The sequence below is a fragment of the Agelaius phoeniceus genome, chromosome 4 (genome assembly GCF_051311805.1).
Source record: "Agelaius phoeniceus isolate bAgePho1 chromosome 4, bAgePho1.hap1, whole genome shotgun sequence".
NCBI lineage: Eukaryota > Metazoa > Chordata > Aves > Passeriformes > Icteridae > Agelaius > Agelaius phoeniceus.
The window spans coordinates 35367041-35389755 of NC_135268.1; the positions used below are offsets into that span (position 1 = coordinate 35367041).

At 36.6% G+C, this 22715-nt stretch overlaps 1 long non-coding RNA gene across 1 annotated transcript; it reads left to right on the forward strand.

The window, feature by feature from the left end:
* Positions 1–5720: 5720 nt before the first annotated feature.
* On the forward strand, positions 5721–20675 carry LOC143693960 (uncharacterized). Its single transcript, XR_013182081.1, has 2 exons — positions 5721–5849; positions 17860–20675. It is a non-coding gene; the product is annotated as an uncharacterized LOC143693960 (long non-coding RNA).
* Positions 20676–22715: the final 2040 nt, after the last annotated feature.

A 22715-nucleotide genomic window follows, 5' to 3' on the forward strand; every position in this document is an offset into this window, starting at 1 on the left:
TTGAAAGGATTGAGTAATTAGCAGTGACATGGAATGGAAAATTTTGTAGTTCCCCTTTATGGCTGCTAATATCTCACAAGATAGGATGTGCATACTTTCTGATATGGCCTCAGTTTGCTCTCTCTATTAAAAAAGAAAATAAAAACCTAAAATCCCAACAAAAAGGATCTTGAAGGGAATTCAGAAAGCTGTCCTTATGCAGTTGCAAAATTTTCAGTTCAGTCCCTCTACTGAAGTCCAAGAGATCTACACTAGAGCATATAAATTTTTGCCCAAGGAACAAGCTAGAATCACGTATTTAATACAAATTTTCTAAAGAGAAATGTGCAACAACATGTCTACGGAGAAAAGGGACAAACCTAAGCCCTACCCAGGCTCTGCTGCACATGCAATTCACCTCTAATCAAGGGAGGGGCAGAGGGTGAGCTGCAGTCCTGCTGTTCAGTGGAAAGCACATGACTAATGTAGTGGGCTAAGGATGATACATACACCCTAAAAAAAGCTAGACCAAGGAAATGGACACTGGAGAGAGGATGCTTCAACAATATCACAATTGTAAATATCACAATTGGCAAATTGCTGAGTTTCAGTTGTTGGTATATCCTGCATCTCACAATTCAGCTTATTAAAAATCTTCTTTAGAAAAGCTATCTGAGTCACTAAGAACCTCCACTGAAGTAGAGCCATCCAGATGCTTAGACATATGGGCAGTTTTTCTAGTCATTGCTAAAAGGGAAAAAGAAACAACATAAAACAAGAGATTTTAAAAACATTTTTAGCCACTTTTTTTTCTTGTTGAGATTCTGAGTGAAGGCAAAATATCGTGTTTTAATAGCATTTTGATTAACATTTTTAGTCCTTTCTTTCCCGATAGTTTATTTAATCTAAAGTTATTATTTTGCCAAATAATAACATATTTATATATCCTTATTGCTAGTGCCAATTAAAAAAAAAAGGGAAAACTCTGACAATTAACCCTAATTAAGTTTGAAAGATAAAGTTTCCCTGAAAGAGATGTCTTCTATCTGCTATTTTTTTCATAGTATTTTAAAGGAAATAATATTTGGTATACATACTTTTGGAAATACCACTCCATACAAAATCAATATAACAGCACACAAAGTAACAGTCCCACTGTTCACTTTGGTTAAAACATATACTCTTACAATATTACAACTTTATTTGTTACAGAGGGCAAAGAAGCCCTTCCCTTCCCCCTGCACACATATTTGTTGCAGAGCTTGGCAGACTGACTCTTCCTGGAGTAAAACCAGCAGAACATCCCAGGCTATGATGACAGTCTCAGTTTGGCACTGGTTTACCACAAGGTGCTCTGGAAAGAAATGCACAGGGATGGGCTGCACCCTCCTGGCCTCTGGAGCTGAGATGCCCTGAGCTGTTCTATCCTCTGCATGTACAAGCTCCTCCCAAATTTTTATGTAATATGTGATTGACAATGGGATAAAGAAAACTCCATTTTGACAAATCTTTTCTTTCAAATGGCTTAAACCCCAACAATTTCAAGCCTATGCTGGTTAAAGGGAAGCCCTGCTCCCACTCCAGAAGTTTTGCCACATGTTCACGTTTCACACTGAACATGTCTTTCCTTTGTGATAGAATACGTATCAATTATTCATTGTTATATTCTTGCACAGAAAATATCTTCGAGCATTATGAAAGAAATTATAAAGATGTGCTTAGCACTACATGTACAGCTGTCACATGAGACAGAACAAAAGTAACCAAATTTTATATTGAACTCATCTGCATTCTGACCTATGAGGATTTCAAGTTGTTATTAACAAAAAATAATAAAAATAATCACTCATATTTAGAATTGTTCCTGTAAATCAGCAGCGTTAGGTTCAGTTTTACAAATAAAATTTCATTCCACTGCTGTTACGAAGTCATCAATATCACAGAAACAAATACAAAATACAGCAGGATCTTTCACCTTTTAAACTGTGCTAGTTCCTTAGGCAGGCAAAAACATGGAACACGTGGACAGCAAAGTTAAAGTCACACAGGTTCATTTAATATTAAAGACATTGGCCACAACATCCAGAGAACAAAAAACCCAAACCAATGAACCAACCTAAACAACAACAACAAAAAAACACCAAACCAAAAGAAAACCAACAAACCAACCCAATAAAAAATCCACAAAAGGGTAGCTAGAAAAGCTACCTGTCACTGGCAATTTCTACAAGTAGAAAATGCCCCTGAACTGAACACAGTCTAGATACAAACATAGCTAAGAAAAAGGCAGAGTTAGAGAAACATCAACATTATTTCTGTAATAGCATTATGACTATACAACTGCCTTTATCATTATTTTTTTATTATTATTATTTACCAAGAGCTTTTTTATGTTCCTTGCTGATCCACTAACAATGTTGGCTCACTTCTTTACTGAGATAACAAAGAAGGATGTATGCTCTCAGTGGAGCTTTCCCAAATCATTAACCATAGGAGCAGCAAGGCCTGGGGAGAAAGCCAAATTTATCTCTATAATACCATTTATACATAATTGTTAATAAAGATAGATCCTATGAAGTGAATAAATGTTTTACTTCACATGGCACTGGTTATTTTTCAGTATACCTTATTAAAGTTACACCTTATTGCATTCCTCACAGCTAACATAACTGACTTAAGTTGTGCCTTGATAAGATTAAAACACAAGGAAACAAAATGAGCAGAGTGAACAAATACCCATTATGAACTTAGGATATACTGAGAAAACTAGGAAGCTGCAGATATGTAAGTCCAAAGGCTGTGTTCTCTTTGACATATACACTCTATACATGTTGTGATTTATTCATTTGGCAACTTTTTTCTACTGGTGCTTCTCTGGCTGTTTCTTCCACATCCTTTCTCTCACTTTTCTCACACTATCTAATTTATTTTTTTTTCTGTTTCAGTTCACTCTGGAGCTAATGAGCAGGCACATACCTATGCTGCACAAATAGCTAAGAAGTTTTAAATAAAATATCTCCTTTATTTCCACAGTACATGACTGATCAGGTTATAATTCCCTGAAGAAGCAGCTCCTCAGTCCTCCAGAAGCTTTAAGTAAGCAAATTACACTAATTTATAACAGCCAGGATGGGTGACCCCAGCTGACCAAAGGGGCTATCCCATGCCATATGACATCATATTTAGTATATAAAAGGGGGGAAGAAGGGGGAAGGAGAGGATATTTGGAGTGGTGGTGCCTGTCTCCCCAGGTCACCATTACCTGTGGTGGGGCCCTGCTCTCCTGGAGATGGTTGAACACCTGCCTGCCCTGGGAAGCAGTGAATTCATTCCTTGTTTTGCTTTGCTTATGTGTGCTGCTTTTGCTTTTCCTGTTAAACTGTCTTAATCTCAGTGAGTTTTCTACCTTTTATCCTTCTGGCTCTATTCCCAATCCCACTGATGGTAAAGTGAGGAAGCAACAGCTTAGGGCTTGGCTGCTGGCTGGGATTAACCCACAACAGACTGATATTTAACTATTTAATGATGTACAGGTAAAATATTCATTTATGTAAATGAATGTATGACACATATCCCCAGCAATACAAAATACATCCGTTTTGCTTAAAGAAATTGCAAGTTATTATATAAAAAAACCTCTCATCAACTGTAGCATGATTTCAGGAAACAGGCCCCTTCTTTAACTGCACATAAATTTATCTCTATCCGTTAAGCAGAGCGTGAAAGATTCAGCAGCTTTATTGAGATAAGGGAAGTAGAAGAATTTGACTCTCTTTATGGGAAAAGCTGTAAATCTTTGAATTCACATCTAATTTCAGGCAGATATATAAATATCTGTTACAAAGAGCAAGAAAGTATAAATACAGTCAATCAAAGATTTTTCAATGTGGTGTAAGTTTCAAGATGTAAGTTTTCCTCTGGCTGAAATAGCTAATCCTTAGTTTATTCAATAAAATGGGACAACCATCATGTAGACAAAGAAGCTGAGTATGTGCAACTACTATTTCACTACTAGAAATAATAAAGAGAGATTTTATAATAATCAATGCTAATGAAATAATTATTTATAATAATGAATGCTAATGAAATATTTGTTGCAAGGTGATCCAGCAAAAGCTACATTGGATGTGACAATGTTCAAATCATGTCCACAATTTAAGAGTGGTTCTATTTTATATGTTCTATTCTTATGTATTGACATGGGTTTTCATAAGCATCATTCCTTTTCCTGCAATGGAAATATTCCTGCTTAAATCACTATACAAAAGATCAGAAAGAGCGATGTCAAAGTATCTTATATTTTTAAATAGAATAATCAGAATATTAAAAAATACAGTTTAGAGATCCCTTTTAATTAACATGTAGCTAATGCAATCCAAGGTGGCTTATGCTTTATAGTTTAGTTTGTATAAACAGTGTTTGTGTTTTTCAAACCAAGGCTCAAAAGGGAAAAACCTCACAGATTGATCAGAAAGGTCCTTCAAAGGGATCTTTTTTCATATAAATTGAACCTATACGGGTTTGGGTTTTGCTGACATAGTGATATCATTCTAATAATTATTGCTTATATCAGTATAGACCTGAATTTCAAAGCTGGTACATTTTCTGAGCTGGGTTTCTTTCTTATACTTGTTAGTCTTGTTTGCAATCATGTTAATATTTCACTAGGGCTTAAAATCCAACACGATTTACAAGGTGCAAACTTCAGTCTTGACTGCCCCAAAGGCATTGCTACAATTTCTGTGCTTTCACTTTGCTTTCACATGCCAGCATCCTGGAGGCAGGTGCAGGAGAAACAAGTGTCCTGTGGAGCTGTGCCTCTCCTGCCACTTTCACAGCCCTCTGGTCTGAAGTGGGCTGTACCTGCGGAGAGCAAGGCAGCGGCTGGAAAGCATCAGGGAATCACGTTACGTTTTAGGTCCTCCCAGCTTCGGGTGATTAACTCGGTCCCTTTCATAGAACTGGGACGCTTTTGAAGAAAACCCAATGGAATATGTACGCAAATCGCTGGCAATCAGTAAGTGCCAGCTTCTCTTTACTTACTGAAGTCGTTGTCTTTTTTTTTCTCTTTTTTTTTATTCCCCCCCCCCCCCCCCCCAAAATTCTGTAGCACTGTATCGGACTCCTTGGTTTTAAGATTTCTGGGAGAGTGTTTTTAGAGCTAAATCATATGGGCAACTGAGCACTTTAAACTTCCACTGACTTCAGAATTCCTGGACTATTGACTGGAATTTGATTAGCAATTTGGTGGTAATGTTCGGACTTCCTCTCATACATTTTAAACTTTCCACTACACAGAAGGCAAGGGGGGGAGGTACATTCCGGCAGTTTTTCTATTAAGAAAAATCTATGCTTTCCTACACATCATTATAGATAATTTTTATTTTAATAAATGGGGTTTAATACTCTTTCAGAGTCCAGGTATGTTTCTGTTATTAAATACCTTGCACACAAAAACATATAAAAAAATATAGCATATAGATGTATTTGCACATACAGTTAAGTGCAGCTGCTCAAAGTGTCCCCTAGAGCAACAGCGCATTCTGAATCCTCGGCAAAAGGTTTGGGCTTACATTCTTGTATGAGCCAGCAGCATTGTTTCCCTTTTACCCAGCGAAGTGACTTAACCAGTTTGACCAGGACCTAGTATCCTCCTGAGTAAAGACTTAACTGCTCCATTGAGAGCAGTCCATTCCCACAGCCAGTCAGATGAGTAAACGCTTTTACACTCTTTTCCTAGGCGAAGCAGTAGCAGTTCATGGAGCTGCCCTTCACAAACCTTGAAGTAGCTTTCATCTTGCTGGCTTTTGTCATTTTCACCTTGTTTACCCTGGCTTCTATCTACAGTGACTCCCATGACAACAAAGAAGGTAATAATCTAAAATCAATGTAGTACTTTACAGGTTTTACTAACTAATACTCTAACTACATGTTTTGTGGTTTATCTCGCCGATAGACTTACAGTACCCGACACCAGCTTTAGAAATACCATTCGAAGGGGCAGAGAGTAATTGCTTAAGGCATCAGTAAAAGTCACTAGCATAGAAATTGTGTAAGGTCTGAGAAGGAGACTCTTTAGAGCCGGGTCTGCCCACTTGGCCGGAGCTGTGCCACACAGCCGAGATCAGCGCTGTGAGCAACCTCTGCTCTCAGCAGGGGAGGATTTTCTCCTGGCAGCAGTTCTGCTTCATGGTCTGAGGAGTTATAAAGTGCTTAGGCTGGCAAAACTAAGGATGTTCTTGTAATCAAGGTAAATGTTTGTTTTCATGAGGCTGAAGCCAAGAATTTGCTGCCTTTTAAGAGAGTGAAAATGCCGTTAAAAGCACGGGTGGGGGTGTCTTTCTCTCATTCAAAAGATTTTGAAATCTGAATAAAACCCCGACCACATCCCCTGCTAGTTCTACAAAGAAGATTTAACATAGCCTTACACCATCGGCAGAGAATTCCCGTGTCACAGTAGTGCTGTCACAGCCACCTTCATGCCATCTAATCTCTTGATGGCAGGAGTATCAGCGAGGCTGCTGCAGTGGCGTGGGAGCAGGGAGCTCTGGCCATCCCTACCACTAAAGGAGTTCCTCTCTTCTTCCCAGCCTCCCATTGGATCATCCTACCCCTGCTAAGCTTCCTCAAACTGGAGAAGGGGGGAAGGAAAGGAGGTAGGGAGAAAGAGACTGCAATAAACTTCTGAGGCACACAGCAATATAGCTGTTGGTTTCTGCCATATCTGACAGAAACTAATCCTGTGTTACCTCGATTTCTGTCGAAAATAAGATATTTATTTTATGGACATTTTTTGAGCAACCCTAATGGAATGCTCTTAATGTATGTCTCATATGGTAAAACTCCGGCCTGCCTGGTAACCTGTGAAACAATAGCTAACAGCATGAAAGGTAAGGAAGTATCGCAGCGCTTGCCGCCTGCATGTCAATTAGGTTTCTTTCTTGCTCTTCTGCTCCCTCAGATCTTACATCATTACTACACTGAAGGGGAAAGTGCCTGAAAACAATGCACATTTCTGTGGATAAAGTGTGGTTGCCATGAGAACTGACCTCATTCAGACAGCGTGGACACAAGCAGTTTTTCCTGGGAGAAGTCTGTTGTACTGACATGGCAAGAGGAGGATGGGGGAAGCATGTGCTGCAAGGCATGCAGTCCTTGTGGCAACCAACAAATTCTGCAGAGGCAGAAGCTTGGAAATGAGACCCTGTTTCACCAGTCTATAGCTGAGATATGTCTTATGAGATCAAAAAAGAAAGTTAACAGAAGCATATTGATTTTTAACTTATGCCTGCTATTGAGCAAAGACAAGGTTAGGTCCCCTTTCTTGTCCTCAGCTTTCACAATAACTCACAACAGAGTTGTAGAGTAACTGCTTGTGACAGCACCTCCTTAGTGTCAAAACCGCATGCAAACTTCTCACTTGACCTGTTTATATCACCACAACCACACTTTCAAAGAGAAAGCTGAATCTTCTGCTGAGCACTGTATGAGAGCAGAATCTTGATTTAAGAGCTCATAGATGCCAAATATCTCAAAAACCTTGATGTTCCCTCAGCAGGCCTAGTTCTCACTTTCCTAAATAGAGCTATATTCAAAGAACTTTGTATGCAATGATTTTGGACAGAACTGTAGTGAGAACAATTCATGCTTACTATTCTAGTTAAATAACCCCTGAATTCAGGCTAAGTTCTTCTGCAATACCAGAGCTTTGTAACCATGTTTATGCCTTTCTCCTACGATGTTTTTCAAAATCTCCATTTAGAGGAAAGACCAGCAAGCAGGGAATATACAAAAAGCCTTTTGCCTAAATTACAGTGGCAACAGGAGAATAAAAACCCTACACCCTCTTTGCACTAACATTGACAGATTCCTGGTTAGAAGAGCTAAGTGAAATGTGTTTCAATGGGGTGCTGTCCTTCCTCAGCCTTTTGGCACACTCATACAGCACTGGGCCAGTACATTCTACTCACAGCTGGATGAAGTATCCTTTGATTTCCCTCTTGCATGTTATCTGAACAGAAAAGGGTGCTACAGGAGGATTCTAATTTATATTCCAGTTCAGTTATTTAAGAGGAGATAGTTGTACTTTTTTGGGGGAATATGACTGTGCTTGTTTTATTTTCTCCTGTGGCCAGAACTTTGCACATCATTTGCTTTTCCCACAACACCAAACATAGTGTGTATTTTTTAGATATTTATTTAGGTTAGGGAAATGAGAAATTGAAATATTATCCTGTATTTCTCAAGCTTCTAAGGCAAGCTTTGAGGGAAATTGTTCTAAAAAACCAATCTCACCACATATTACAGTATTTTATCATGGAACTCTATAGCAGGGGATACAGTGCAAACAGCTATTCCTGTTCTAGCTCAAAAGCCAGTGCTCAGATTTGCCACTTCAGTGGAGAAAAGGGACTGGGAGAGAGGAGTATGCATGGCTAAGTGTGGCAAATTAGACATATCAAACAGAGTAATTAGGAAGTGAGAAGTATGCTTACCTTCTATTAGAAGATAAGTGTTTTCCTCCCTCAGAAAATGAGGGTATGTTCTATAAGATTATTCTACCTTTGAGCAAATGCAGTAATTCATGCAAATGTAAAGAATGTCATCCTTCAAGGGTCTGTATCTACCTGAAGAAGAGAAGGAGAATATTTGGAACAATATTCTTTGTTCAGGGAAGAAAAATAAGAAATCTGAGAGCATTTATTCATTAACTGGGGTGGAAGTAAGAGAAAGTCCTCATAACATGACAACTGAGATGCTTGAGGAAGGGCACTGAACAAGTAGAAGAACATTCTGGGAAAATGCAGGAATGTTTCACTAGGTTTGTCATAAGGAAACTTAACTCAGAAAACTAAATTTAAAATAAGGCATGCATCATTATGCATAACAGTAGCTACTGGAAGTAGTGCAGAAGCTTACAGAAAGCCTAAATGTAAAATCAAGAATATACCCATTGCTTGTGTTCTAAAGCTTTTTTTGCTGGCATTACACGTTGTTCTTTACAGTTAGATGCCAACAGCCTGGCATCTGGCACAATCTGCAGGACATGGATTGGAGTAAAATTTGGAAATCTGTAGTGCCGTGATGTTCTGATGGAGGCTGCAGCACGTGCTGCCCTTTTAGAAGAGGCTAAAGCCACTGTCACAACTTCCATGGAACATCATTTTCATGGCCCAGTGCCTTTTATATAAGGAATAGATGTGAGAAAGCAGTCTTCTGATTTTCTAGGATCCTTTCTTCTGTGTAGGAGGTAAGCCTTGACTTTAATTCTTTTCCCTATTTGACCAGTATCCCTGTCAGGAACCAAACAACAGCTCCTTGAGGCAAAGTGCAATGTGCTTCACAGAGTTTTGTTCTAAGGAATATAAAAGATGACAGATTTATTGTGAAGAGGTAAAAGAGAGCGAGATTTTAAGAACTTGTGATGCATTTGCTGCCAAGAACAGACAGTCATGAGAAGAACAGTTCCAAGCAGAGTCTATGCAATAAATCTCCCACTGGAGGGAGATGTCTAGTCACTGTGAGCCACTAGCTCTGCTACTTGGAGGAGAATTATCTTGCAAAGACCAGAAACAATTCATGAATCCCTGGAAGCTTTGCTTTCAGCAGTGTCTGCTAGAATTGAAATCTCAAGTCTGAAGATTAACATGCCTGTTTTGCCATTCATATCTCCATTGTATGACAAGCTATTCCAAACACAGGTGCAGCAAGGGAGTTCTTCTATTTACTTAGCAGATTTTTCCCTCAGGGAAATTCGACTTCATATGCACTAATTGAATTTCAGTGGAAGAAATTTACTGTTTTTCTCCACTTACACAGCATAATCCAAATGGTAAGACAGCAAGGAAGATACACAAAAAATTTATTTCTCCTCATCGATATTCTTTTTTACAGGAAAAATCAACCAACCAACCAACCAAAAAAAAAAAAAAAACACACAAAGAAACCTATATACATATAATGGAAATAAAGGAAGCATTGCCTACACTAAACCACTATTTTAAAAATTTACTTATATTAAAATTACTTAAATTTTTCCATGTTTAAGAATAGTGACCCTAAAAGTGTCAGACTGAGGTGTCTGACCTGACTTTGAAGACTACACTTATAATGATTTGAGTGCTGACATACTAAGCAGTGAGAAGTACAAACAGTAAATGCACTCACGAAATGCATCCTCTGATGTTCAACTTCTAATAGTTTTGGTATGTTGCATATTAGAAAAGTTTAATATTTCCATGATTTCTCTATAGATAATTTCTTTTGTTTACACACTGCTGGTGAGCCTTGTGAGGCCATGGATTCATACAGAATGCTTCAAGCACACAAATTTGTAGACAAAGCCCCTTCTGTTTCTTTTTCTTATAAAAATAAAGGCTCTATTTTCTTATAAAAATAAAGGCTCACTAAGCAAACTTAGTGATCATACATTTACAAATAACAGGTTATGTCTAGGAAAATTACATCAGCTAAAACCTTCAAAATCACACCAAAGGGAAAAATAAATGTTGTACATCAGCCACTATTTCACATGAAATGAGTATGGGCAAGTCCTGAGAACTGCAAGAAAGAGAGTAACATTGTTTCCTACTAGTCAATAAATCTGATTACACTGGAGAATAAAATATCATACAAAAAGAAATACCATACAAAAGGAAATATCTAATCACGTAACACATTTTTTTTGTAACTGATTACTAGGAATTCCTGAATAATTTTGAATAAAAAAACTTTGCATGACATTATAAAGTTTTCTACACTTTTTCATTCCCAGTTGAATCAAACTTCACCTGTATGTTACCTACAAAGCACAATTTCAGGAATAAAGAGCCTTGGCCATGCATCCATTCTTATTAGGGAAAATTAAAGCACGTAACAACAGTGTTAGATCTGCAGGAGGAAACCTGGAGAATTAACATTTAACATTCCATTAGTCACAAAGAGATACCTTTCACCATCCTTGGGACAGTCCTTAGTGGCCTGCATTGATTTGACAACTTAGTACCAGTTTCATTCCATGCACATTCCAAAAGCACAATTCACATGCTTGATGCATTCTGCTCTAGAGGTCAATATTTTCAAATTCTAAACCAGTAAAATAGTCAGATTTAGGCTCTTCAGCTTGGGGCTTTTTGTTCACCCCACTGGCATAATTAATAACATTAAAGACTGTGAGATTACACAGTCACTTAAAGATTTTTTTTCTCTGCTGCCTAACTGTTCTCAGGTTAATTTCACATCTTATTAAAGATTAATAAGATGCTTAGAATAATGTAATTAGTATTTTTCAAGCTTTGCTACAATCAGCACTTTCTTTTAACACCTATGTTCCTTCTGTCATTAGTGTTTGATCTTGCCCTGTGAAAACTCTTTGAAAGATTTTGAGTATCTCTTTAATAAGAGGTCAAAAGTTTACTTGTATTATAAATTATTCAGAAGTGTTCTACCTACTTAAGTGAGATTACAGTAAAATTTCAGTTTATTTGATGAAAGAGAATTTGGAATTTATATTCCTGGGTTTAAAATCAGCCATAAATGTGATCTCCTTACCACCCTGTTTGATACTGTACTAAAAAAAGAAAGGTATTTTTCAGTAACTGCTTTAAACTCTTCTGCTTTTTACACTGCATTATGGACTTCAGAAGTACTACTTGGGTCTCACAGCAGATATTTTCATCAAGGTTTTTAAATTGAATGAAATCACCACAACACTTAAGATCCCTCAGTATGTACCATATGTTCCTTTTACTGCTTGCAGTACTTAGAAATGACGTTCACAGTGGGAAAGACTCACTTGGGCTTCAGAATCAGAATCTCTTCAGAGCCATGTTTATGTGTGACCACAATCACAACATGTGTCACCTAAAAATATTATCAGAGCATCAAGGAAGTAGCAATGGCATCCTTAGATATATGAGAAGATGGAGGCAGATTCCAGCTTTTCCTCATTTCTTGCTTTATAATTTAAAGATTCCTTATGAATTTCCATTTGAAGTAGTTTTTAAAAAGCCTGGGATACATTTTACAATTTCTCAAGTTGAGAGACAGCTTGTGTTGATCTGAATATCCCTTTCACAAATCAGTAATATACCTGTGTGTGATTTAGGCTCAAAGAAACAACTTTTAGCCCTAAAGCCAAAATAGCAACCATGTATTAAGGCCGTTGTTATACCTAATAGAAGATCAATGCAAGAGGAGAACATTCTAAAAATATAAGAAACCCAAATATTCAGCTCTTCTTCAGCTCAGAAGACACTGAAAGTGGGAGATGATATAATTCTGTTCCAAATTTTATTTAAAGTGAAGTATTTTAAAATTGTAGAGAATTAAATCCTGTGGGAGGATTTTTATATTTAATATTCTTCTCTGTATCATATATAAATTTCTTTTAAGAATCATGGAGGTTTGGGGGAAAGAATATAGCTTACAGCAGAATTTTCAGGTGTACTACTAAAACCAGACTATCACTGTGTAATGAAAATATAGGGCCTTGTACTCTGATGAAAAAATCTGTATAGGGCCACCTATGGTGTACAGATTTAATGACAGTAGCACCTTGGCTGGATGGAACTACAGGAAATGCTGAAGCACAACCATCTGTATGGCAACACAGGCATGGTCCTAGAGATGAAAACTTGCAGGTAATTGCTGAATAATTAAATAAAAGAAGGTATCTAATCTGAAATAATTATAGTGACTCCTTTGTCTGAAGGTATTCTATAAACAATTTTAGTTGCTAGGAGTGTGAAAGTACTTAATGGTCTACAGGCCAGAAGAAGAAGAGGTGGATGAAAGTGAAAATTCTATAATTTGGCTGGCAAGAAGAACACCCTACAGCAACAAGTGCTTTTCCCCCCTGCCTCCCATTCACTCAGTGTAAGGACCAGGGAGATGTTTTCATTCATAAACATCATCTGCTACTGCTCCTTCAAGTGCAGATTGAATTCATGATTTCAACTCAAAAAAGCCATGATAAGTGGACCATGAGATGCCATGTGTTGATCAAAACAAAACTGAGGTATTTAAAGACAGTAGTATCAACATCAAACACCAAATCCAAGGGGTTGAGGTCTTTATGAGCAAGATAGTTTTATTGTCTTGTTTTTTGTTGGTTTGGGTTTTTTGTTGGTTTTTTTCTTTGAGAAAACTTTTTGAGAAACCTAATAGGCCTACAGCAAGTCTTCCCACATACAAAAATATTGCCAGGGTGCTTTCCTGTCAGTCCTTTGCCTCCCAGCATATAAAGTTTAAAGTTCAATAACTCCCTTCAGTGGCAAAACTCAGGGAAAATAAGTCACCTTTGAAAAGCCCTACAGGGGAGGATAAAAAAGAAAGAAAAAAACAGCTCTGTTTTCAATCTAATAATGTGGGAGTAAGAGTGAAGACTAAGACTTTCCCAGGAATCCCTAAGGAACTGGCATATATTATTTTAGGACTAAATTCAGTCCATATTGCTGTCATAGGATTGCTTTTGAAATGTTGAGTAACACTCATGGATTGGATGACATTCTTACTAAACTCAGAAGTATACAACAGTTTTTCTTTCCCTGGGAGGTAAACATTGCTGATATGTATCTATATAAAATATCTATAACAAAGTAAGTGCCAGAGAGGTTAAGTAGTCCTTCTCAGATTAAAAAAATAACAGTTTGGGTTCAAAGAAGGCAATAAATAAGATTACTCCACCAGCTCCTGTTCTCTGTCTACTAATTCTATTTTCCCCTTAAAAATATGATACTCTTGCACCCCATCTATGTAAGTGGTCTCCAGAAAAGACTTTTTTGAGGACTATGTTTTACAAGTAGTTCTCTGCCTGTCGGAGCATTCATATCTAAAAGAATATAGAAAGGAAGGGCTCACCAATCTCAAGGAGTTCTGCTGGCTTTGTGCCCTAGAACATTCTTCAAAGATGGCAAAGCCACAAATGTGAGCATGCACTCAGACTCATCTTGGAGCTAGAAACGTTTGAAATGTGAGTGAAATTTGAAATTAGTTGATGCGTCTGCTTGGCTTCCATGTTCTATTCTCTATTTTTCTGAACTCTGCCCTTGTCTCCACTGACCCCACACAGCTCTCTCAGGCCAGTGCTTAACTGCACCTGTGAAGGAGAGACAATTGTAGAAACACAGATAAGTGACCTTAGGCAGGCTTTTGCCAGACCCAGCTGGAATCTTGCTAACATATCTCAAAATAAAATTTGTTTTCTTTAGTCTCCTGTATTCTTCACTCTACAGCCTTCAATTTGAGAGACATTTTGTTTGTGGGTGATGGAATGTGAAGAAAAGGTGGGGGCAGATTTTTGCAAAAAAGTGATGGATCTGTCCTCAAACTGGTTTATTACAAAGATAAGCTTTGTTGCATTGCTTAAAAATAAAATCTCTCTCCTTCTAGATAATTATACTACTAAGACTGATACCTAAGGTTAAGTAGAAAAAAATTACTTATAAAACATGTTTTTAAAATATGAAAATATTCTAAAATAAAAAGCAATATATTTCTTCATTATGGTTGAATTTCGTGCAACTTGCACTGAAATACAGGGAGGAATCCACTAACCTCTAAGTTAAAGATTTCTGTGCTCTCTGCTCCATGTAAAAGGATGTTCCTGACTTCCAGAACCTCAAGAAAACTTTTCAACCTGGGGGAAGCTGACAAAGTTGTAAAAAAACCCAAACCAACAACCACACTGAGATTGCTATTGTGATTTCAATGGAAGATAACCTAAGCATCAGGAGGTGAAACAGAAAGAGAAAATACTAGCCCTCAGTGAGGCAGAATTAAAAGTAATAAGGCATAAACAGGCAAACTTAAGGCGAAAGCATAGCTGTTTTTCAGTGACCTCTTCATATCAAAAATATTTATAAAAAATGGAAACATTGTGAGACAATTAATAACAGAGGCATTGGAAGTTAGTAGTGATCAGGCAACCCCAAGCACTCCCTTTGTACACGAGCAGGTAGGATGGCTCATCTGGAGCTTGTTTTGCTCACATAAATTGGCAGTGTTTGATTCAGGCCACAGTATAAACAAGACAAATGAGACTTGTGAGCCATCCAGAGAGAACAATTCTAAAAGGGTGTGCTACCAAGGCCAGAGCAAAGGCCTCCATCTAGTAACAGTTCAAATATAGGAGGACATTATTAAAGAACAGGTTAGACAAATACTTTGAGTGTTGAATAACTGTTCTTTGGAAGGCTGCAAAAACAAAAGTGCATCCTTTAAAGGCAAGAACACAGATGCCTAAGGACTTCAGGACAAATCAATCATGGAGAAAGTACAGAGAAGTAGATGGAGAGGAGAGAATAACAAAAAAAAAAAGAAAAGAAAGAAATTAAAACTAGATGTCACAGTATCTAAAGGCATTAACAGTCTTCTCAGGAAATATAATATTTTTCCTTGCTGCAAATTTATGCAACAGGTCAAATATATATGTTTGCCTTGTTTTCTTTGATGGCAGATTGTATAGATCAGATATCAAAGAATGTTAAGCATATGCAATGACTGCAATTTTAAAACCACTAGAGGTGGTCCAATAGAAAAGAGCTGGAAATTGAGTAACTCCCTAATGATAAATTTCAGGGTTTGAATGCTATCAAAGCAGAAACTATATTCTTTTTTCTTCAACTAGTAAAGGTCAAACATCTGAAAACATGACTGAGATGCATATGAAAGAGTAAAGTGAAGCAGAGTAGTAGAGCTTCCCATAGGAAAAGTGGAAACCAAAGAAATAAGTTAACACTGGAGATTGAAGAAGTGAGACCTCTGCATAAAAATAATTTATGTGTACATTTAAGAACCTCTAATTTCCTTCTGTTATTAAAGAAAATTCAAAAGGCCCACAACAGGCTGAAGTTTAAATATTGCAGTGTGAAAACAGTCAGCAAGCTCCTTACCTATAGATAAAATGCAGGAGAAAAAAAAGTCAATTTTCAGGCAGTAAAAATACAAAAGTATGGTGAGACTAAAGACCAGAGATGCTGTTGAATAAGCCACCAGCTTTCATCTCTGTTTAATGCCCTCTGGCACACGGACACTTTGGAGAAAACTGCAGACTTAAAAATTAATGAGCTTAGCATGCCATGGCTGAACCAGGATTAGTTTGATCCCAACTTGTAATAAATAATGAAAAAGTGGAGCTGTAAAATAATTAAATAAGTATACAGAGCCCAGAGTGAAGTAGTGACTTTATACTGTAGAATGGAACCAGACTGTTTTAGAAAACAGGAAGGTTCTTTTAATAAAAGTCACAAGACATACTGAAATAGAGGTAAGAGAGGCTGGTTTTATTTTGTTAGGCATATTATATTTTTTTAGGATTGTAACTAAAAGCATTAAAAATCTGCTCGGGTAATACACCCCAAAAAAGTGAATAATACTGTGGTAACACTTATAAATTACATTGACAGCAAGTGCATTTATCAATAACTGAAGTGAACTTCTAACAAGTTAACAGAAGTCGGAAGTTGGATACTCAGTTTATCTGTGATATTTCTTCCTATTTTACAGTACAGGAAATACTTTAAAAGAAATATAAATGCTGAAAGTATTTTGAAAAATCAGTATCAGACAGTACTGATAGACATACCCTAGGATGGTGGCATTCTGAGGGGGAAAAAATCGTTAACAAAAATCGAATGTACTCAAAAAAAATACACTTACAGATATTTAATATTGGCAAGTTCTAGAAAGTTATTCGTGTGCTATTAATTGTGCAGTGGATTTGTAAGAATTATTTTCAAAACTTTAGCTACATGTATAAACAATTTGATACATTTAAAAGTAATATATGAAGTGTTTCAACTGTTTCACATGCTTAAAGTTTATTGATTTTTTTTGGCACAGTATATCAGGGTTATAAATTAAAGATGGTTTGAATACTTATGACAATATTAACAGCCTGGGATATTAATATTAATATAATACTATAATATTAAGAAAGTATTATATTATATATATAATACTATAATATATACTATAATATATATAATACTATATATTATATATATAATACTATAATATTAAGAAAGTACAACCTTATGAAATGTTAGACTTTGATTTTGTAAACTCAGAAAATCTGTTCAGATTTACAGATCTTTTTTCTTGATTTCAGAAAATTTCCTTCTACCAATCATGCTAATGAAATTATCCCTTAAAACCACATCATTATTTATTTACTTATTTTAAGTTCTTAAACTGCACTGAAATCCAAATTGTGATCTCCTATAATAATGAAAGATTATTCTTTCTGTTACCGTGACATGAGGTTTTGGTTATGCTTTGGAATTAGACTTGCCAAAAAATTTCCAAGTTCTGAAAATTTTTGGCTATTTTTAGTGGGGAAAACAGATAGTTCTATGTACAAATGAAATATATTCACTGTTAAAGAAATGCTATTTGACATTGGTCTGAAAGCATTAATTACTTTAGTTTATTTCATTAACTCAACTGATTTTCCTTCCTCTTGCAAACAATCATGACACAATTTTCAGTCACAAATAGCCTGAAATAAAGGGAGGAACATTCTTTACTTATTTCACATATTTTCTTCTCCCTTAGAGTTAATGTTCTGCTTTTGGCTCAGAGCTAATTCTAATAAAAAACCAAGAACTTGGGAAATACACAGATGGCCCCACACTATAAATTATGTGGTTGTCTTACGTGGGCGGTATGTAAAACATTGCTTCTTCACTCCCTTATAGCAAGCCTGAAATCAGAAGGCACATGGTGCTTGATAAGGCTTTTTTACGTTCTCCATTTTCAATGTGTGTAAAAACTTAGAGACCTTCAGAAATAAGTCTTGTCAATTAGGAAAACCTTTCTGTAACATAATGCCTCAACATCTAAAATGCTTTTCATTAATGGTGGCTTTATTCTTGCCAGAGGAAAGCTACACACAGGAAGAAAACAAGAAAAGGAGAAAATCCAATAAGAAAAAGAAGCATTCAAATATGACTGAAGTAGTTTAGAAAATGACCCAACTCCACTGTTGGAAACACTTGTGAAAGAGGTATCTGTGGATGCCAGTCACCTGAAGACAGTGAGAAAGCGGATGTGAGAAAGGAAGGACCTGGTCATCCATCAGATGGAATCCAGACGTGACAATTAGAGTTAATGAACCACAACCCATGAAGCTGCTTCAGCGCCTTTTTACAGCCCCACTTCATGGCCTTCATAAAAGTACCAGGGCTTATTTTACAGAGCACATCTGCTCTAAATTCCCAAAGGAGAAACTTGCATTCAGAAGTTATTTTTTGTTTCTTCACCACTTTTCAGTCATTTAGAAAGAATATTTAACAGCAGTGTCTTTACTTTTCTACCTATTCAGTCAACAGAATATCAGAACTGAAAGATATTTTTTTTACAATAAAACAATATTATTATAATAGTTATTTAGCTTGCATGAGCTGCTCAGGCTGACTGAAAAGTACCAGGCAAATGTGGGTTTTTTAAATTTCTCCAGTACCACAGCATCTATATCCAAGTATTGCCTTTGGTTTTAAATACTTAGAAATAGAATGCCTTACAAAAATCAGGTTGATTTACTGCTTTTGCAGAGTGCCTCAGTCAGCCTTGGTACTGAAGTCCTCAGTTTCTTCACAGAGCAGATATAACTAATGAAGCAATACCTCTTCCTCCCTGAAGTCCAGAAGATCTGCTGAACTTCTAAGGCTGAGGTTGGAACTGATCCTTCTTGCCTTATGGACAAAGCATTTCTGCAGTTTTTGGATCCTATTCATTCCCTTAGGTCTCAACCAGTGCTACACTCACACTGCTTCTTCCATCCACATGCAAAAAGAAGCAAAGGGAAGGACAAGGTAGCTCATGGGCTAATTGTTAGAAAACTCCCTTTTGCATACTAGGAGATGACTGGAAGAGCTCTGGGCTGGGCTACAAGGTGTAATATGCAGAGGAAAGAAGTAATTTTTTTCCTCACCACAGTGACATGAATAAAAATATCATGAAATTGACCCTGTTGACCCCAAATATCACAAATTTGACCCTGACCCAAAGCTTCAGATGGCAATAGCTGAGCAGCCTAATTATGGCACTTTCAAATTGACAGTGTTCTTCAGGAAAGTAAAGAGAATACCTTCTTCTGATGTTAACCGCTAATTTAAAAAATAATCAGTCTGCTCAATAATCCATGACCAAGTAAATGCTAGAGCCACTTCCTGGAAGAATACATGTATTTTCTTAAGACATCATTGGTCCGCCAAAGTCTGATGTGTATACTAGAACAAAAATTATTTTCCAAAACAAATCAATTTGCTAACAAAACTGGTATCTATGTTACAATTGCTTTTTGGCAATAGTAGACACTCCCAGGAATCCTTGTCCAGCATAGCCCTTGTCAAAGCCTCCCATAGTAAAAAACATTATTCCCCTGGTTTTATATCAAGCAAAGACATCTCAGCAGCTGGTGCCTCTTTAAATCTGAACTGGAAGAAAGCCACCATTCAGAAATAAGACTCCACTTTGCACTTGCACATGGAAATGTCTGTGGTATTTGCAGGACCTCACTGGGAGTCATTGTCTTTCAAGGGAAGTAGCTCATAGAATTATTGTATTATAATACTTTTTCCATAGCCTAAATAGCAGTTGAAATACTAAACTGCTTTATTATAGCTAAGTTTTCTCAATTAAAAAAAAAAAAAAGTGCTTCACACTGTGTTAAATGTCTTGGTAACAGCAATCCCTGAAACTGTCTCTGCTAGCATACACACCATTGTTAAGACAAGTTCAGGTTTGTCTTCATTATTTCATCGGCTTGTTTTTTTGATTTAACTTTCCTAGAGCTCATTAAATGCCACTGGTATTGAAAACATGGTCGAACTAGTGAAAAAATAAAATATAAAGTTTTATATAAAGTAGCAAAATTTTTAAATTATTGAAATAGTGTTTGCTGCAAATACCATCTGCCTTGTGTAAACACCAAATTATTTTTGCAAATATGTAATCAAAAAACATAAACAACATACTGAATAAACCACCCACAGACCAGGCAAATAATGTTTTAAAGGCCCGCTCTTTTAATAATTTCCTCCAACCCAAAACTACTTCAGTAAGTCTGGACATAAAACATAACAAAAGAAATAATTGTTTTTCTCTTCATTAAGATGTCATATAAACATACTTAATGGGAGATCTCTGTGTAAACAAAACTTTCTAAGAGAAACTGCTCTAATAGACCTTCGGCATGAGTTGATTTCAAGTCATTCTAGGATGAATGAACCTAACACATACATATTCTAATTCTTTTTATTTAAGAACTACAGTAAAGTGTATTTATCTGTAAACCTAGTTTATTTGGGGTTTAATTAATTTTTTTAATTACTGTTTTGATGACATTTAATCTACAAATTAGTTATTTTGATTAAAAAGAAACCACTGTTTCTCATCCAATGTTCTTATTCAAAACAACTCATGTTTGTAGGGAGATACATCAGGAAAGAAAACTTCAATGTTGACACAAAGATAAGAGGGCACGTAGAATCATGACTTGGAAGCATGAATGTACAGTCCTTCTTGAGAATTACAGCGCAAGCTTTTGCATACATTCTGGGAAAAACTAAAGAGAATTTTCTTTTAACTAATAAAAGCTGTACGGGACCAACCATCCAGTGCAGTAAAAGTATTAGAAAATGTCATGTGTACTAATGAAATTATAGTATTAAATTATTCTTTTTAAATCTCAATCCATGTTTTCAGTGGCCTGTGTTCCTGTTTTACATGCTAAGTGAGTCATGGCTTTAAGAACATGTAAAATTCCACTTTAAAAGGGGACAGTATAATGGGACATGGATTCAATGAAATGAGTTTTAAGTGTGAAAAAATACTGTGCCCTTTCTGTCACTAAACTGCTATTGCAAACAGAAGCCGACATTATGGAGATGACGGAGATGATTTTCAGCTTCATCTTGGAGACTCTCTTAAGACAAAAATTAGGATTAAATACTACAAAGAAACTTCTCTCCAGATGAAGAGATCCTCTGAACAGATCATCATACACTTAGTTAAGAGTCTGATTGCAGACCCATTTAAGATGAACAGTACAGAAACCACTTTGAAATAAGAACGTCCACACAGGAGCTGTATCACTTGAAAAACTTTTCATTGTAAACCAACTCAGCCTTCTTATACAGGCAAAGATGAGTCTTTCACGGACACATTGGCAAATCCCAAATATGAAGATAAAATCACTTATATTAATGTCCAGTCATAACAAACCTAATTTTGATGATTTGTAGGTATAAACATTGGAACATTGAATGTACCATAGAATCCTCACCTAATTACTTGTCTAATATTAAGAAACAGGAAGCAGCTATGCATACACAGTAAAGAGGCAGATGTTTTATTAGGAACATGCAGTTGCACTTTGCCTGATTAAAATTCTGTGTTTTCTTCTGTTACTATGCACAATTTGAAGATGCTGTTCTAAATATGCTGCTGTAAAAGGCATTTTGCTCTGTAAGAGGACAAAATATGTCATCTACCACACTGAAGCTGTAAACTTCCCTGCAGGCAATTTCTGCTCTTCCCAAATATCCTCCTTCTCCTGCCATATTAAAACCATTACTTGTGTGACACATGGCAAAGTTTTCCAGCTGTAGTGGACCCAAGTAAAGATCCTGGTTTAAGGTAAGTCTTTCATTAATGTGAATCTGATTTTGTTGAAGTCAGAAAATGTTTACAGCTGAATTCAGTTAGGGAACAACTTGGATTTACTAGCCCATTCCTGCTCATGGCACTACTTAGAGAAGAGGACCTGTAATTTTGGAAGTGACTTGTTCAGCTTAATGGCCACATCCTCAGGGCTGAAGCAAATTAATATTTTATCAAAAATTCCCATAAGAGTGACTTCTCCACAGGGCAAGAAATCCTTTCCAAGAGGCACCATAGAGGTGAAGTAATTTTTTTCTTGTTTTGAAATTTAGTGGTTACTGCTCCTTAGTGTACTATTTCTGCACTGACAGAGAAATCTAGTTCCTCCTCACTGTTGTCCTCCTTATTGAGTTTTAGTAGGTTTTTAACAGTAAGAAGCAAAAAAAAAAGAGTACCATTAGTTTAAAAAGTTAAAGTACATCACCAAAAGTGCAGATCTAAGCCATGAGCTTAAAGGTAATAAAAATAAGGTAATGAGGTAATAAAAAACCACTAAGAATAAGAAAAAAGTTGTGTGAGCAATTGTTTTACATGAAATTGTGTATAATTTATCATACCAGATTATCACTGCAGCAGTATAGAATTTATAGGACTAAAACCAATGGCCTTGGCTTAATTTAAGATTTAAAGGTAATACCTCTTGCACCAAAAAATTTTTAGTCAGCAATCCCCACCCATTTCCATGACAGACTACTGTTGACTGTCTTCCACTTCACTGGAAATGGCTCAGAAGCCTGGCCCCCAAGTACTAAGTACCCATGTCATATGAATTGATATTTGACCAAGTCTGACATTCATCTTCCTATTTTCTGAACAAGTGGCAAACAAGGAAAACAAACAGGAAGATCCTGTTTGGAAATCCCTTACTTTGAAGGACTGACAAAAGCTACCTCACTACAGCCCTTGCAAGGACATTTTCCATGACTGGCTGCACCAAGCAGCACACGGTATTCCTAGGGGATCCCTTTGATCCCAGGAGTATCATTTACCTGTGTTACGGGTCATTTAATTATTTGTCTTCTCAGCCAATATCCTTTGATGTAACAAATTCAGGATGCCACTGCTCTGGT